Genomic DNA, 17,119 nt, shown 5'->3' on the forward strand with positions numbered 1-17,119 from the left:
AAATGATTTTCTGTCGCGTCCGCCTTATCAGCAATGAAGACGCAACACCGGACTCTTCTTAACTGTGCTTTATTTCAGGCCCTTAAAATAATCTTCTCATCCTTTCATTACCTCTCGCAACCTCTCGCCCCAGGCAGAGCCAGTCCACAGCTTAAATAACCTCTGGGTAACCAACCCCAGCAAGCCACGGGGGAAATGCAGATAGGTCCAGAAACGCAGAAGCAAGCCAAAGCTTAGCATTAGCCATATATGGAGTTGTTACACACCTGAGATCATTCATCATTGTAAAGGTGGAAGGTGGGAATCAGCGCCACCTGTAAGGCGTGGCATCACGTGGCTCTCTACAGTTCTCCCTTTTTGTTTTAGATGCAACAGGCAAGAGTAGCCTTGCATCCTGAGCGTGCAGGGAGACTGTCCTGCTTCAAAGGCTGTAATGGCTTTAATAATCATGGCTACTCCGCGCTACTGAAAAAGCCTGATCTTGCATATACACCACAGGCAAGCCAGGGAGACTAACACCAAGAGGTCTGCTAACATTCCCAAGCCTATGCACTCTTTTAGATGTTTTATGGCAGTGGGGATCCAGGGCGAGAGTCCTTCAGCTGTGCCAGCATCCACTCGGGTAGAATTCATGGTGACGGTGATCACTCTCAGCTGTTCTATCACGGCACCAAACTCTCCAGTTCTGTTACCTAAAAGATAACTAGACAATTGCTTAGACAAGTGTGGAGCATGGTTCAGGTAATAACCAGTCACTGCATCTGGGATTGTAGGGGTATAACCCTTCAGATGCATCAAGAAGTTCACCAGAGGCATGCAGGACACTACAGGCTTCACTTCTCCATTGACTGCACTCGGCAGGGGGTAAGCCCCATTAGACATTGCCCCTTCAGGGGAATCCGCGCCTGCCACTGAGGCCAGTCCGCACCTGCTCCACTGGTTCCCCGCCTTGCGCGGTTATGGAGCCCGTGCACAGAGTGGTGGCTTTAGCCCTGGGTCCCCCTACCTTCCCCGTGGGGCTAGCCTTGCTCTCCGCAGCTGTGCTGGTAAACTCAAACAAGAAGGCTTTTTAATCTAAGTACTGTCCAGGGCTCAGGCATGCCCAAGCAAGCCCACTCCAGTCGCCAGGTGTCATGCAGTATCTATTTAAGGCTTCCAACTGTGCCACAGTAAAAGAGGCTGTAAATTCTCACAGATTGAGTCAATGACCCAATCACCTTTAAATCCAAGTGTTCTGTGTACCTATATAAGCGTTTAAACAGTTCTTTAAAACTTAAGTTGCACCATGTAGAGGTAATACAGTTCTGCCTGCTTACTGCCAGTCTAAACCTTAATTGTGCTTTTATTATGATAATTATGATCTGTCCTGCCTGAAGTCAGCACAGTTCAGCTTAGCCAAATGGAGCCCAGCCACTCCAGCCTCAGAGCCCTTCACAGCTCCAGGCACACTGCAGGTCTTTCGGTTTGACAGCTTGTGGCACCACTCCCATTCTCGGCACTGCCGTGGCATCCGACAGGCTAGGCTGGGCTGGGGCAATGTGCCTTTTACCACAGCCACCTAGCAAAGCTCTCCTCCAGCTGCCTTTTAGCCCCAGCTGCATTCGTTTTGGGTCCAAACTGGTGCACGGATTGGAGCAGAACTCAGGGAAGCAGGCTTGCTGCTCTGTAACCACTGAAAGGACCCCACTTAAACAATCTTTTAGGGAATTTGGGCATTGTCAGTCTGTCTGGTTACTTCCTGCTGAGTAGGGACGTTGTATTCTTAGGAGTATTTACTACAACATTTCAGGAGGTCTCGGTGATTCAAACCACATGAATCTCGAATACATCCTTAGGCTCTCATTTTCTGTGGAGATGAAAACAGAACCTCTTTTCCAAAACATCAAATCCTTAGGCCCATATTTTAAATTCAAAATACCTTTCTTAGCAGTTCCTAAATTCAAATATCTTTCTCCTGGCCAGTACACAAAAGACAACACAAACAACATAACATACATCTGTACACATTTACACTAACCCTGCTCTTGTTGCAGTCACATTAAACCCACTCTTGTGGTCATTAACCCCACTTTTGTCGTGGTCATTAATCCCTTTACCTGGGAATTTACTAGACTTCCCTGCTCACAGCAAGTTCTGAGTCCAGACGAGAGGTTGTGTCCCCATAAAGTTCCTTTCCCCATAACGTTCCTGGGCTTCAGCACCAATTGTCGCGTCTGCCTTATCAGCAATGAAGACACAACACCAGACTCTTCTTAACTGCGGTTTATTTCAGGCCCTTAAAATAATCTTCTCATCCTTTTGTTACCTCTCGCAACCTCTCGCCCCAGGCAGAGCCAGTCCACAGCTTAAATAACCTCTGGGTAGCCAACCCCAGCAAGCCACGTGGGAAATGCAGGTAGGTCCAGAAATGCAGAAGCAAGCCAGAGCTTAGCATTAGCCATATATGGAGTTGTTACACACCTGAGAGCATTCATCATTGGAAAAGTGGAAGGTGGGAATCAGCGCCACCTGTAAGGCGTGGCATCACACGGCTCTCTACAATTTCCCTCTGGTTGAAAGAATCTTAACAATTAGAGACCTTCTATTCACTACCAAAGTACATGTGCCACTACTGCATCCTTAGAATTATTGTGCTATACTGGCCTTTGTTGGGGTTCATAGGTGTCATAGGTAAGTAGCATTGTTGGTTGTTTCCTTTGTTTGGAAACTTGCCTGGCTCCTTCTGGTATTGTGAATACTACTCTTCAAAGAAAAGGTTTTCATGTCAATGACAACAAACAAGTTTTCTTGGTCCTATGTCTGAAGAGTGCAGAGTCTTCAGATATAGAAACTTCCCTTCCACTTCTAGGAGGCAACCAATGGAAATATTCTATAGTGTTTGGGAGTCTCGTGGAAACCACTTACCAACAATTCAAAAGAGAGCTTCTTTTGCCTGGTGTTGGTGGTCTTGGTCTTTTGGAGAAAATGTTGTCAATGCAATGGGCAATTTTCATTTAAATAAACAATATATATTAAAAACAGCCTTATATTCATTATTGAAGTCTACATTCCCAGTTATTCAATAGGAATACCTGCTTGCTTCCTGGTCCTTTTGGAGTAGAGTATTTTGTCCACACTTTTATTCTAATACAGTGCCTTTCTTTAAAACTAAAATGTATTTCTTGCAGACAATAGATGAATGAATTTGGATTCTGAACCATTCAGTTACTTTTTCTTTAAATGGGTAAATTAAGGCTATTATCATTTAACCCCACCACACTATTCCCATGACTTTCACAGTACCTTGTGTACATTAGGCAATTTTTACATGCCAGCAGTCACCTACATTAAGACCACTCTGGACCCTTGCTGGAAATGCTGACAAGAACCCTGTATAGAAACAGCAAGCCAGGAGGAGGTACTTTGGTGTCCCAGGAGGATCTGAGGCAAACCCTCACCTTTTTTTAGACTTCTAGGATTGCTGTAAGTGATGGTAGTCCTGAACTCTGGGTATCTACTTGGATGGATGCAGCACCAAACAGAGCTAGCACTTTGGTAGAAGAAGAATAAGCTGGAAGGTGAGAATAAGGAGCTGTACAAGCTAGAATAGGCCGCTGGTCCTGCCGTGGACCCTGATGTGTTCACGATAGAATGTTGGAGTTTTGAGCTCAAACTCCCTGCAGATAAGCTTGCTTCGAGACCCTTTGATCTGTACCCACCACTCGGGAAATTTCAACATCTCTATATAGGCTTTCAGAGAAGTGGCCAATCAAGGACCAGTGTCCACAAAAACACCTCTTATCAGGGTAGGTATGTGAGAACTTAGAAATATAAAGACTTATAGAGACAAGTGAAAAAGAACAGAAACTGTAGAATAATACTGGGAAGGCATTTCAGTGAACACTGGGAATCTCCTATGTTTATTTTTTCATATATTTGTATACCCAGATACAAAAAGTATAAAGGGGGAGAGAATATAACAAAAGACTTTATTACAATGCTACAAAGGGCAACTCAGTTAATCACATAAAAACTTTGAGACTTCAAATCGTTAGCAATTTGTTGTTTAGCCAGTGAAGCTGCCCTAGACCACATATTCTGAAGGCAGCCTTTCCCTAGGTGACCCCAAATTACAAAAGAAGAAGCAGAAGTGCATTTGTATATCCTGTCCATCTGTCAGGATTGAATGGACCAACTTGTATATGCCTATCTTAGAGCCAAAAGAACCATGGATTTACATGCTGAATTGGGATGTGATTGTCAGCCACTTTGAGGAACCTCATAGAGTCAGACAAGGTGGAAACAGTTTAACATTTTTGGGTCTCCACAGTGACCCAAATGCCCCTGGAGCAGGTGCTTCCTGGAGCTTACAATGTTTACCAAGCACCACATTTGTTTCACCAGGATTCTTGTAGACTTGTTCAATCTGAGAGAGACTCTTCTCACAATATTTCTGATATGTGCTTGGCAGCAGCTGGCAATTGGTCCACAGGACTGGGTGTCCATTTCACAGGTTAAAGTTGGGCTGGATACTTCTCGGTGACAGGTAAGGGGGAAGAGTGGAGAACCTCAAGCTGGCTTGGCTCAGAAAGACTAAGACCGTCTGTGAGCCTCCTCCCAGGTTCTGCAGACTAATTCAATTGCAAGGGACCTTAGTTTGCTTCACCTTAGGAATCATACTGCTGAATCAAGGACTGGTTCAAACAGGGTAATGCCTTTCTTATCTGACTCCTTCCTAACTCTTCATCATGTTTTCATTACAGGTACAGGAATAAAAATGGCTTGGTGTTGGGAGCCATCTTGTCTTGCTTCAGATCAGCATATGAATGCTGGTCCATTGTGTCTTTTTGAGGCAAAGTGCCAAGACACAGTCTCTCACTTGGCAAGAACCAGTGGACCTCAAAACAACAGAGAGTATTGTTGGTAGCATGGAAACTGCAAGCTCTCTTTTTTCTCATAATGTTAACGATTCTTTTGACAGTTTTTATTTTGACCTTGTCAATCATGAAAAGGACAGGTGTGATCACTTAGGAAACCCCATTTTTTTCAAATATTTTTCCCTAAAATTATTTGGGAACTGATGTTTCTCAGGTTTCTTATCTGAAAATATCAGCTGTTTTTCTTTATTCTGAGAACTTGTCTGATTAGGTGCTGACAGCATCAGAGGTAACAAACGTTATTGGCACATATGAGGAAACAACATGAGACATCAATTACCTCTCCTAAATCAGGGGAAAATTAAGATGGAAGAGGATTGCCTTATCAAAATTCACCATTTATACTGAAGCTTAACTGTCCAGAACCCAGTTGTAGAACAAGAAAATACTTAGAAAAATACAAACTTATTGACTGAGTTTTCTGTCCTGCCCAGTTTTTTTAGTCATACGGTCCTAAAGTAATCACCCAGAGGTCTACAGTAGTTATAAAATCATTGACTTCTTAGCTCAGGCTTTGTAATAACTCTTATAACTTTCATTAGCCCATTATTCTTGTCTGTGTTAGCCACATGGCTCAATACCTTTTTCATCAAGGCAGTGATATATTGCTTCTTCTGTGGCTTACAGGACTGCAGAAGGAACTTCCTTCTTCCCAGAATTCTCCTGTTCTCATTGACCTGCCTCTACTTCCTGTCTGGTTATCCCAACTATACTTCCTGACTGGCTACTAACCAATCAGGGTTTATTTAAGATATAATTGACAGAATACAGACCATGATCCCACACCACAGTTTAACTATATCTATGCAGTTTATTGGCAAATCAATTCTATTTATGAAAATATGCTTTGTTAACTTTGAACAATATTGTTGTTTTTTTAAATAAGGGCCTACATTTATTAACTGTTACATTTGAAAGGACAATATGTGCCTGGTTTAAGTTTAGCCAAAATAATAAAACATTTGGCATTGCTTTTGATTTAAAAGTTGTTTTTATGTAAGTTTGGGGGAAAATTATTACTTCTTTATGTTATTCATGGACACTGAAAAAATATGTTTTGAAGTATAAATAAAGATGACTTGAACTATTTATGGCTGGTCATGAAAAAATGTCCTTTAAATGGTTTGCCATGTGTTTAAAAACATATGAAGACTTAGGAAAGAAAAGAAAAAGGATAGAGTCATTAAAAATAAAAGTAAGTTAGGTGTGGTAGCACTCACCTTTAATCCCAGGACTGGGAGGCAAAAGCAGGCATATCTTTATGAGCTGTCAGACAGCCTGTTCTACAGAGTGAGTTTCCAAACAGCCAAAGATACACAGAAAAATCCTGTCTCAAAAACCAAAAATTGAAATTAAAAGAAGTAGAATTAAAATAAAGCCACATTACAATGGGAAATATATACAGAATATGGATATTATACGCTATTGTGTTATCTTTGAATTGTGTGATGGCTGAGGAAGGAGCAACAGCTTCTAAAAGACATTTGATTATATGCCTTGACTTCAAAATTTAAGTAAAAAATATGTTACTTTGGAGAAGGGGTTTTGATTTTGTTTTCATGGGGAATGAGAAGCTATGGGTTTATGTTGTGTTAAGAAATACCAAGTTTTGTCAAGGAAGACTGCCTGAAAAATTCTCTATTAGGAGAGGAAGGCCCAGATGATTCAACATTTCAGAGGACCTCTATTGGAGTTTCCTCTGAGTTCTAAATCCAGAAGAGCTTCCAGACTGCTGGCTGAGATAATCAAGCATCATAGAATATTCCTCTCAGGACTTGATGATAATCCTAAATTTTCTTTAGGTCCTCATAAGATTATCAGAGCCCCATTCACCAGAAAGTAGCCTAGAAAACTATGCACATAATCCCAAAAATTGGACTATGGTTGCTTGTCATTTTTAGAGTGTTGGTTATACATTGTTATAAATAATGGGAAGGAAAAACAGCTAAACAAAGGAGATGTTATTTTGAGTTCTTGTTTGAAAAAAAATGGGAAATGTATAGGACAATGGTCCTGTGCATTGTAAAGATTTGTCACTTATATTGGCTTAATAAAACACTGATTGGCCAGCAACCAGGCAGGAAGTATAAGCAGGACAACCAGACTAGAGGAATTTGGGGCAGAAGAAAGGCTTAGTGAGCACTTGTAATGCAGATGTAGAGAAAGCAATATGAGAAGGCCTCACTGATGAAGGTACCAAGTCACGTGGCTAACACAGACAAGAATTACTGGATTAATGGAAGATGTTAATGTAAGATGTTAGAGTTAGTTAATAAGAAAGCCTGAGGTAAGAGGTCAACCAGTTTATAAATAATGTGGGTTTCTGTGTGCTTCTTTAGACTTTATGGCTGCAGCCCTGGGCTTCACAGCAAACTCAGCCTACAATTCCATGATCCTCATGCTCCCAATTTATTCAGAAGATCTTGTCTTTTCTACTTCCCAAGTAGATTAGATTCTTGTATGTCTCTCTTACGGTCCTCTTTGTTGTCTGGGTTCTTGGAATTATGAATTGTAGGCTGATTTTTCTTTGCTATATGTCTAAAAGTCACTTATGAGTCAATAAATATGATATTTTCTTTCTGGGTATGGGTTACCTCCCTCAATATGATGAAGAAACACATCGTCATTGAAAAGATAGGTACTGCTTTAGAGCAACAGGTTGAACAAAGAACTGTAATCTAATGGAATCAGGAAGCAAGCAAGCATTGTTGTCCTCATATTTGACAAAATGGAATTCAAAATGAAACTAATCAATAGAAATTACTAGTTTCTCATTTGAATAAAGTTAGTGCTTTACCAAGAAAACATTACTTTTCTAAACATATATGTACAAAATGCTATGGAACCAAATTTTATTTAAGAAAATAAATGAAAATATTTAATAATGTATTTAAATTAAATAAAAATATACTACTGGATCTAATGATACTGATTCACATTAAATCATAAATAGTAGGAAATTTCAGTGCCCCACTTTCTTTATTATCAGCCCATAAGAACAAAAAGATAAAGAGAATCAGTGGAATTAAAAGATATCACAAGTAAAAAGTAATAAGTAGAATTATCAAAATGTACACACCATTCTACACAAAACACAAATTAATATACATTTTACTGTGTACCATGTGGTAACTCTTCTAAAATGGATCACTTTTCCATGCCCCAAACACAAATGAATCTTTAAAACAGCAAAAATATTGAACTCACTTCTTATGTTCTTTCTAGCTATAATTCAATATAAATTAAAAATGAGAGAATACTTTAGAAAACATAGAATCATGGGCATTAAACAACTCATCACTAAATTGAATGGGTCAAAACAGAAATTAATAAAAAATTAAAAATTCTCTAGAAGTAGTTGAAAATTAAGACACAGCAAAATGAAACCTCTTGGACATATTGAAAACTGACCTACACAGAAAATTTATAGCTCTGAGTATATTGAAAAGTCAAAAAGAGCATGAAATAAATTGGGCAATAATGCAGCTGAAAAAACTGGGACACAATAACAAAGCAAATCCAAAGGATTTCAATGGCAAAAATAAAAGAAATCAGAGCAGAAATTAAGAAAATGGAAATAAGGGATATGAATAAAATAAATCAACTAGTCTTAGAGATGATTCTTTGTTTATATGAAACCCATTGACAAAAAATAAAGAAAGAAATAACTGATTCAAAATATTATCACAAAATCAAAGAAATTCAGAATACAATGAGGGGATACTTTAAAAATGTCTATGCTTAAATAAGCTGGTAATCCTAAAATAAACAGATGAATTTTAAGATTAATCAAAATATTATAAATTAAACCAAAAATTAAAACCTAAACAGAAGTATCTCAAATAAGTAAAGTATAACAGCAAAAATGTCTTTCAGCCTTAAAAAAATGAAGATAAATAAACATGTAAAAATAAATATATCAGGCCTGATAAAGTAAGCAAAATTATACTAAGCTGTCAAAGAATAACTACAGCTCTTCCCTCTTGAGCCAAAAATGGAAACAGATGGAATAGTTTCAAACTTCTTTTACGAAGTCATCATCACATTAATACCAAACAACAACAAAAATTAAGAAGAATTACATTAATCAACATTAATTCAAAACTGCCCAATAAAATGCTGGCAAACAGTGTAGAGATATACACGAGAAATATTATCTACTATAATCAAGGTGACTTTATCCCCGAAATGCAAAGATGATTCAAAATATATAAAATGATAAATGTAATAAACCACCTAACCCAATAACTGAACATATAAGTATATATCCTGGAATAACTTCAAAAACAGGGAAATCAAAAATGGACCATTGCCAGGACTGGGTTGTCGAGGAACAGTATAGGAGGAAGTAGTAAGTGATCTAATGGTGGAAATGTGGAAATGGGAAAATATGAAGAGCTCTAACTAGGGATAGGAAGGAATATATATATATATATATATATATATATATATATATATATATATATATATATATATGGGGAATGAGATGAGGATAAAATAGACATAAGAATGGCAGGAAAATATTTTCTGTTTAATTATTTTTTTCTTTTATTTTACATTTCAACCCAAGTTCCCCCTCCCTTACCTTAACTTCAGCCTTTCCACTTTCCTCCTTGCCGACTGTATCCACTCCTCAAAAAGGATAAGGCCTTCTTTTGGGAGTTACCAAAGTCTGGGATGCCATGATACCAAACCCACATTCAGAAGGCCTAGTTTGGTCCCATAAAGGTTCCCCAAGTGTCAGTCCAGACTCTCTGAAATACCTCTAGCACAGGTCAGCTGTCTCTGTGTGTTTCCTGAACTCCAGGAGTTCAGCCCAATGCTTGGCTGTGGGTCACTGCATCTTCTTTGATCAATTAGTTAATGTAGATTTTATGATGGGAGTTAGGGTGGTTACTAATCCGATTACAGGGAAAGGCCAGTTAAGGCTTCTCTTAGTTGTGTTCTTTTCTCTTTTAACACAAACAGTTCTTCTCCAAGTTGTCCCCCTCCATGCTGATCCTCAACTGATTTGTTTACTTTTTCTTCACTGTCATAGTTTCAGCAGAAGACGTGTTTGCACATAATTAATTCTATGCATTACCTTCCTATTCCACTCTTTACATTATTACCTCAGTTTACTCTTAGTGTTTTCCTCACTCTTTCCGTGAAAAACTTATTACCTTTATCACAGAGATAGAAAAGATTCAAGAAAGGAGGAAATATATACTATAGTACTTTATAATTCAGAAAATAGAAAATTTTATGGAACTGAAAAATTGTGATGAAGAAATTGGGTGAGAAATCTATCTCTCTGAGGCAATCATTGTTTTCATTCTGTTAGTAAAATAAATCAGAAGTTAAAACTTATTCAATTCTTTGACATATCTGTTTCCCTTCTCACTGTCATCCAATATAAGCTCAAATGTGATGCACGTTATATTTAATTACTTCTCAGTTATTTTGACCTGAACTTAGACAATCCATATCTATTCTGTTTTTTGAGGCAAGGTTTCTCTGCATAGGAACTTATGAAGCCTCAAACTCAATGAAATTCATCTCCCTCTACCTCCCTGGTACTGGGATAAAAGTCTTAGGCCATACTACCCAGTGATAAAACTATTATTAATACAGTGTTTGTTGTTTTATTTGGATCATCACTAAGATTTATTTGTCACCTTTCACTATTCCAATACCAAGCTCTTCAGAGCTTCACAGATGGATAGCATGAAATGGAAGAGTTCTATATGTCTACTATAGGAAGGTTTTAACATTTACGTGAACACAAGGTCTTTCCTTAACAATACATTATAGATCTTGGTTATGTCTTTTATAGAGTTGTACCATCCAGGATTTGTCTTCATTAGAATATGCTCCTATTATCAGAACAGTCACTTATTATCAGAATAGGGACAGAAACTCTGGAAGGAAAAACCTCATTCTTATGACTTAATGAAATAAGAAAGAGTGAAAGCGTGGGACTTCTTAACAGAAGACCTTCTTGAAAGAATGGCTTCATAAATGTCTTGGTAAAATGCCCAGAGGATGCTCTGGCAAAAAATAGAGGAGAAAAAAAAATCTAGAGATGTTCCAGTGTATCTTCTTTTGTCTACAAGTGGGACCGTAGACTACAAATGGGACAGTCAGTTTCTGCTACACTGTGTCCTTAACTGTTTGGGATCTCTCAGATTCATCGCCTTACTAAAGGAATATAGAATATTTTTTTCTTTACCCCGAGTAAGTTAAATAAGTCTCCACTACTGTGAGCAGATTCTGGTATGAATTAAGAACAAGATGGACCCCTTTTTGCTAGGTTGAGCTTAAAAATTTTTGCAGATTTCTGCTTTCCATAAGCACGTCCACAAATGTTTTCCACAAAGAAAGTGCTGTCAGGTCAAGAAAACAGGGTGCATTCAATGCAGGAGAAATTATTCACTACTGTGTAGCAGGAGAAAAAGAAGGCACTGAGTTCTCAAGCTCTGAAGTCAGACTGAACCTGAGATAAACAATGCATGTTGTGGAGGGTAGAACCAGAGAAATGGAAATGCCCAAACACTTTGGAGCCCAGAAGAGCATGAGTGAATTCCAAACACTGAACAGTAAGCTACAATGATTGTGTTTTTGCCCTGGTTCTTTCCCATTGGGTTAGCAAGTTTGTGGTTCTAATGGCCTCTCTGGAATTTCTACAATGGACAATTTCTGAATTGGTATGAGGATGATAACCAGAATCAGGCATATCTTTGCTTTTGAGCTTCTAATGGTATACAATTGGTCGTTTGTACAGTAAGCTAATGGTCTGAAACCTACTTGACTACTTTTTGAAACAAGTTCTGCCCCCATCTCTATGAACTTGTATTTACTGATAACTGGAAATACCTTAGTTTTGAAATCATGTGAGGTTGGAATGAAGCAGTAACCACAGTGCATGTGCTGTGCAAATTTGGCAAATGGGGCTTCTACCTCTCCAACCTTCTATAGTTTATGGTAAATCAAGTATTTTGAGTACTTTTGGCATCATAAATATCTTGGAGTTCAAACAGCTGTGGGCAATCTGGGCCTGAGTCTCTGAACAGATCCATATCTATCATCTTGCATAAAACTGTAGTCCAAATGGATAAGAGACCTCAAGATAAAACCAACCACACTGAACCTCATAGAAGAGGACGTGGGATGTACACTAAATGAATTGACACAGAAGACCATCTCATAAATATAACACCAGCAGCACAGGCACTGAGAGAAGCAATTAATAAATGGGACTTCCTGAAACTTAGAAGCTTCTGTACAGCAAATGATATGGTCAATAAGACCAAATGGCAGTCTACATAATGGGAAACGATGTTCACCATCCCCACATCAGACAGAGGGTTTATCTTCAAAGTATGTAAAAAATTCAACAATTTTGTCATCAAAAGAACAAATAATCCAATAAGATATGGGGTACAGACCTAAACAAAGAACTCTAAATGGAGATTTCTAAAATGACTGAAAGACACCTAAGGAAATGCTCAACATCCTTAGTCATCAAAGAAATGCAAATCAAAGCAATGCTGAGATTCCATCTTACACTTGTAAGAATGGTGAAGATCAAAAATACTTAAGACAACTCATGCTGGAGAGGATGTCGGTAAAGGGAAGACTCTTCAATTGCTGGTGGCAATGCAAATTGTTATAGCCCCTTTGCATTTCAGTATGACAATTGCTAAGAAAATTAGGAAACAACCTAACTCAAGACCCAGGAACTCCACTTTTGAGTTTATGCCCAAAGGATGCTCAATTTTATCACAAGGACACGTGCTCAACTATGTTCATAGCAGCACTGTTTGTCATAGTCAGAACCTGGAAACAACCTAAATGCCTCTCAACTGAAGAATAGTTAAGGAAAATATGGTATATTTACACAGTAGAGTAGTACAAAATAATGACATCTTGAAATTTGCAGGCAAATGATTGGATCTAGAAAACATCATATTGAGTGAGGTAATCTAGACCCAGGAGGACCAATATCATGCGTCCTCACTCATATGAGGCTTTTAGACATAAAGCAAAAAAAAGTCTAAAATCCACAATTCCAGAGATCCTAGATAACAAAGAAGATCCTACGAGAGATATGCATGGATTTAATGTTGATGTGAAATCAGAAAAAGACAAGATTTCCTGAGTAAATTGGGAGCATGGGGATCATGGGAGAGGGAAGAAGGGGAGGGTAGAGGAAGAGAGGCGACCAGATAAATATGCATAGCTCAATAAAAAACTATAAAGAAGAAAGAAAGAAGACAGACATTAGCTCAGAGAAAAGAATTAAATAAAGATTTTTCAATCAAGTGTACCTAAGAAGAAATCTGTTATAGTCATCATAATATTTAAAATAAATATTCTTCAAACCAAAATTTTTCAAAGGATACAGAAAGGATATTTTATACTCATCAAAAAAGAAAACCACCAAGATGATGTCTCAGTTTTTAATATCTATACACTAAATGAAGGGCACCCACTTTTGTGAAAGAAACATTAGCTTAACTAAAGCTTAAATCACACTTTGAATCCCACACATTCATAGTGGGAGATTGCAATACCACACTCACTAATGGACATGTCATCCAGACAGAAACTAATTTCAGAAATACTGGAACTAACAGACACTATGACTCAAATAGATCTAAAAGATATCTACAGAAAATTTCACCCAAATACAAAGAATATACCTTCTTCTCAGTACCTCATGGAACCTTCTCCTAAACTGTAAATGTACTTGGTCATAAGGCATGTATCAACAGTTTAAAAAAATGAAATAACTCCCTGTATCTTATCAGAGCAACATGGATTAAAGCTAGTTTCTAACAACAACAGATAAGGCAGAAGACTTACCAACTCATGGAAACTGAACAACTGGCAAATGAATTATCCCAAGGTCAAAAAAAGAATGAAACAAAGAAATAAAGAAAAAAGAAATAAGGAAAGAGGGATTTAGCGAGGACAGTAGAGAGGTCGAGAAGAAGAGAGAAAGGAAGAAATAAAAGATGGAAGCAGTTAGTAAAAATTCAGAGAGAGAAATTAGGGTTCAACCTGAAGATCCATAAACCAAAACAGCCAGCTACTCACTCTTACCTTGACCTTAGTCTGAAATGGCTATCCTGCATCCAGGTATCTCAGAATGAGATTGCACCTGAGTTCTGTTTTCTCACATTTTTTATATTACTCTCTTGGGCTGGGATTAAAGGCATGAACCACTGGGATTAAAGGCACCTAATATCTACGCATCTAATATAAAAGCACCAACATATATAAAAGAAACATTACTAGAACTCAAATCACACATCAAACTTCACACACTAATACTAGGAGATTTCAACACTCCTTTCTCACCAATGGACAGGTCAACCAGACAGAAACTTAACAGAGAAATAAGAAAACAAACAGATGTAATGAATCAAATGAATGGACTTAATAGACATCTATAGAGCATTCCACCCAAACAGGAAAGAATATACCTTCTTCTCAGCTTCTCATGGAACCTTCTCAAAAATTGATCACATACTCAGTAACAAAGCAAACATCCACAGATACAAAAAAATTGGAGTAACTACCTGTGTCTTATCATATCACTATGGAGTAAAGTTAGAATTCAATAGCAATTCCACTCCCAAAAAGCCTATAAACTCATAGAAACTGAACAGTCAACAACTGAACTACCCTTGCGTCAAGGAAGAAAAAAAGAAAGAAATTAAAATATTCTTTGAATTCAACAAAAATGAAGACACAGCATATACAAACCTATGAGAAACTATGAAAGCAGTATTAAGAGGAAAGTTCATAGCATTAAATGTCCACATAAAGAAAATGGAGAAACCTGACATTAGCAACTTAACAGCAAAACTGAAAGCTCTAGAAAAAAAAGGCAGACTCAACCAGGAAGAGAAGACTGGAAATAATCAAACTGAGGGCTGAAATCAACAAAATAGAAACATAGAAAAAAATTCAAAGAATCAAAGAAATAAACAGCTGGTTCTTTGAGAAAGTAAAGAAGATTCACAAACTCCTATCCAAACTAATAAAAAGGCAAAAAGAGAATACTCAAATTAACAAGATCAGATATAAAAAGGGGACACAACAACAGACACTGAGGAAATTCAGAGAATCATTAGGTCCTACTACAAAAACCTGTATGCCACAAAATTGGATAATGTAAAAGAGATGGACATTTTTAGATAAATATAATATACTAAAATTATATCAAGACCAGGTGAACAATTTAAATAGACCGATATGTCATTAGGAAATAAAAACTATAATCAAAATCCTCCCAACCAAAAAAAGCTCAGGACCAGATGGTTTTAGTGCCGAATTCTAGCAGAACTTCCAAGACAAGCTAATACCTATACTCCTTAATGTGTTCCGTATAATAGAAACAGAAGAGTCATTGCCAAACTCTTTTTATTAAGCTACAGTTACCCTGATACCAAAACCACACAAAGACTCAACCAAGAAAGAGAATTACAAACCAATTTTACTCATGAACATCAACGCAAAAATTCTCAATAAAATATTGGCAAACCGAATCCAAGAACACATCAAAAAATCATCCATTATGATAAAGTATGCTTCATCCTAGAGATTAAAGGCTGGTTCAATATACAAAAAAAAACTATCAATGTAATACATCATATAAATAAACTAAAAGAAAAAGCCATATGATCATTTTATTATGTGCTGAAAAAAATTACAAAATTCAACACCCATTTATAATAAAGGTCTTGCTGAGATTAGAAATATAAGGATCATATCTAAGTATAATCAAAGCAATGTACAGCAAGTCAACAGCAAACATCAAGTTAAATGGAGAGAAACTCAAAGTGATTCCACTATAATTAGAAACAAGACAAGTCTGTCCTCTCTTTCCATGTCTCTTCAATGTAGTGCTTGAAGTTCTAGCAATAGCAATAAGACAACATAAGGAGATCAAGGGGATTCAAATTGGAAAAGAAAAAGTCAAACTGAGATAAATCTTGAAATTTGCATGCAAATGGATGGAAATAGAAAATACTATCCTTAGTAAGATAGCCCAGATGCAAAATATGAATATGATATGTACTCATTCATTAGTGGATTCTAGCCATAAGCAAAGAACATTGAGCCTATAGGTTGCAATGTTAGAAAAGCTAAGTAATAAGGTGAACCCAAAGGAAAACATATATAGATCCCCCTGGAAATTGGAAGCAGATAAGATCTCCAGGCAAAAGTTGGAAACATGGGGTAGGGTTGTGGGAAGGAGAGAGGGGTGAAGGTGAGAGAGGAGGGAGAAGGAGAGGGTTAGTGAGAGCCTGAGGGACTAGGATGGTAGAGATGGAGGAAGGACAGATATGAGAGTAGGGAAGAAGATATCTTAATTAAGGGAGCAATTTTGGGGTTGGCAAGAGGCTTGACTCCAGAGGGGTTTCTAGGTGTCCACGGGGATGTCCCTGGCTAGGACCCTGGGCAGTGAAGGAGAGGGTGCTTCAACTGGCCTTTTCTGTAGTCAGACTGATGAATATCTTGAATATCACTATAGGACCTTCATCTGACAACAGATGGAGATAGATACAGAGACCCACTTTGGAGAACTGGACTGAGCTCCCAAGGTCCAGTTGAAGAGCAGAAGAAGAGAGAATATGAGCAATGAATTCAGGACCATGACCTGTTGGTCTGCCCACAAAGACAGTGTGCCTTTTCTAATGGGAGCTCACCAAAGCCAGCTGGACTGGGACTGAACATGCATTGGATCAAACTGGACCAAATGAATATGGCTGACAATTGGGGCAGACTGAGAAGGCAATGATAATGGCACTGGGATTTGTCTCCACTGCATGTACTGGCATTTTGGTAACTAGCCTATCTGGAGGCATACCTTCCTAACCCTGGATGGAGTGGGGAGGGCCTTGGACTTCCCCTAGGGCAGGGTACCCTGCCCTTTCTTAGGATAGGAGGGGAAGGGGGAGTGGAGAAGAGGGAGGGAAGTGGGAGGAGGGGAGAAAGTGGAAATTTTGAATAGTATTAATTATAAATAAAAAAACAAAATTAAATTTTTTTACTGATCACTAAAAATATAGATATAAATAAATGAACATTTAAAAAGGCAATAAATAAATAAATCCCAACAGAATTCTTAATAGATCTTGAAAGAGCAATAATTAACTTCATAAAAAACTCAGAATATCTAAAATAAACCTGTACAATAAAATAACCTT

At 37.8% G+C, this 17,119-nt stretch overlaps 1 pseudogene across 1 annotated transcript in view; it reads right to left on the bottom strand.

Annotated features, from left to right (window-relative positions):
• Positions 1 to 2,121: 2,121 nt before the first annotated feature.
• Positions 2,122 to 17,119, bottom strand: part of LOC146895575 (immunoglobulin lambda variable 6-57 pseudogene) — a 30,079-nt pseudogene continuing 15,081 nt past the window's right edge. The window contains exon 3 of the transcript XR_015735417.1: positions 2,122 to 2,217. The product of XR_015735417.1 is annotated as an immunoglobulin lambda variable 6-57 pseudogene (transcript). The remainder of the gene's footprint in view (positions 2,218 to 17,119) is intronic.

Source organism: Myodes glareolus, chromosome 2 (genome assembly GCF_982192425.1).
Source record: "Myodes glareolus chromosome 2, mMyoGla1.1, whole genome shotgun sequence".
In the NCBI taxonomy this organism is placed as follows: Eukaryota; Metazoa; Chordata; class Mammalia; order Rodentia; family Cricetidae; genus Myodes; species Myodes glareolus.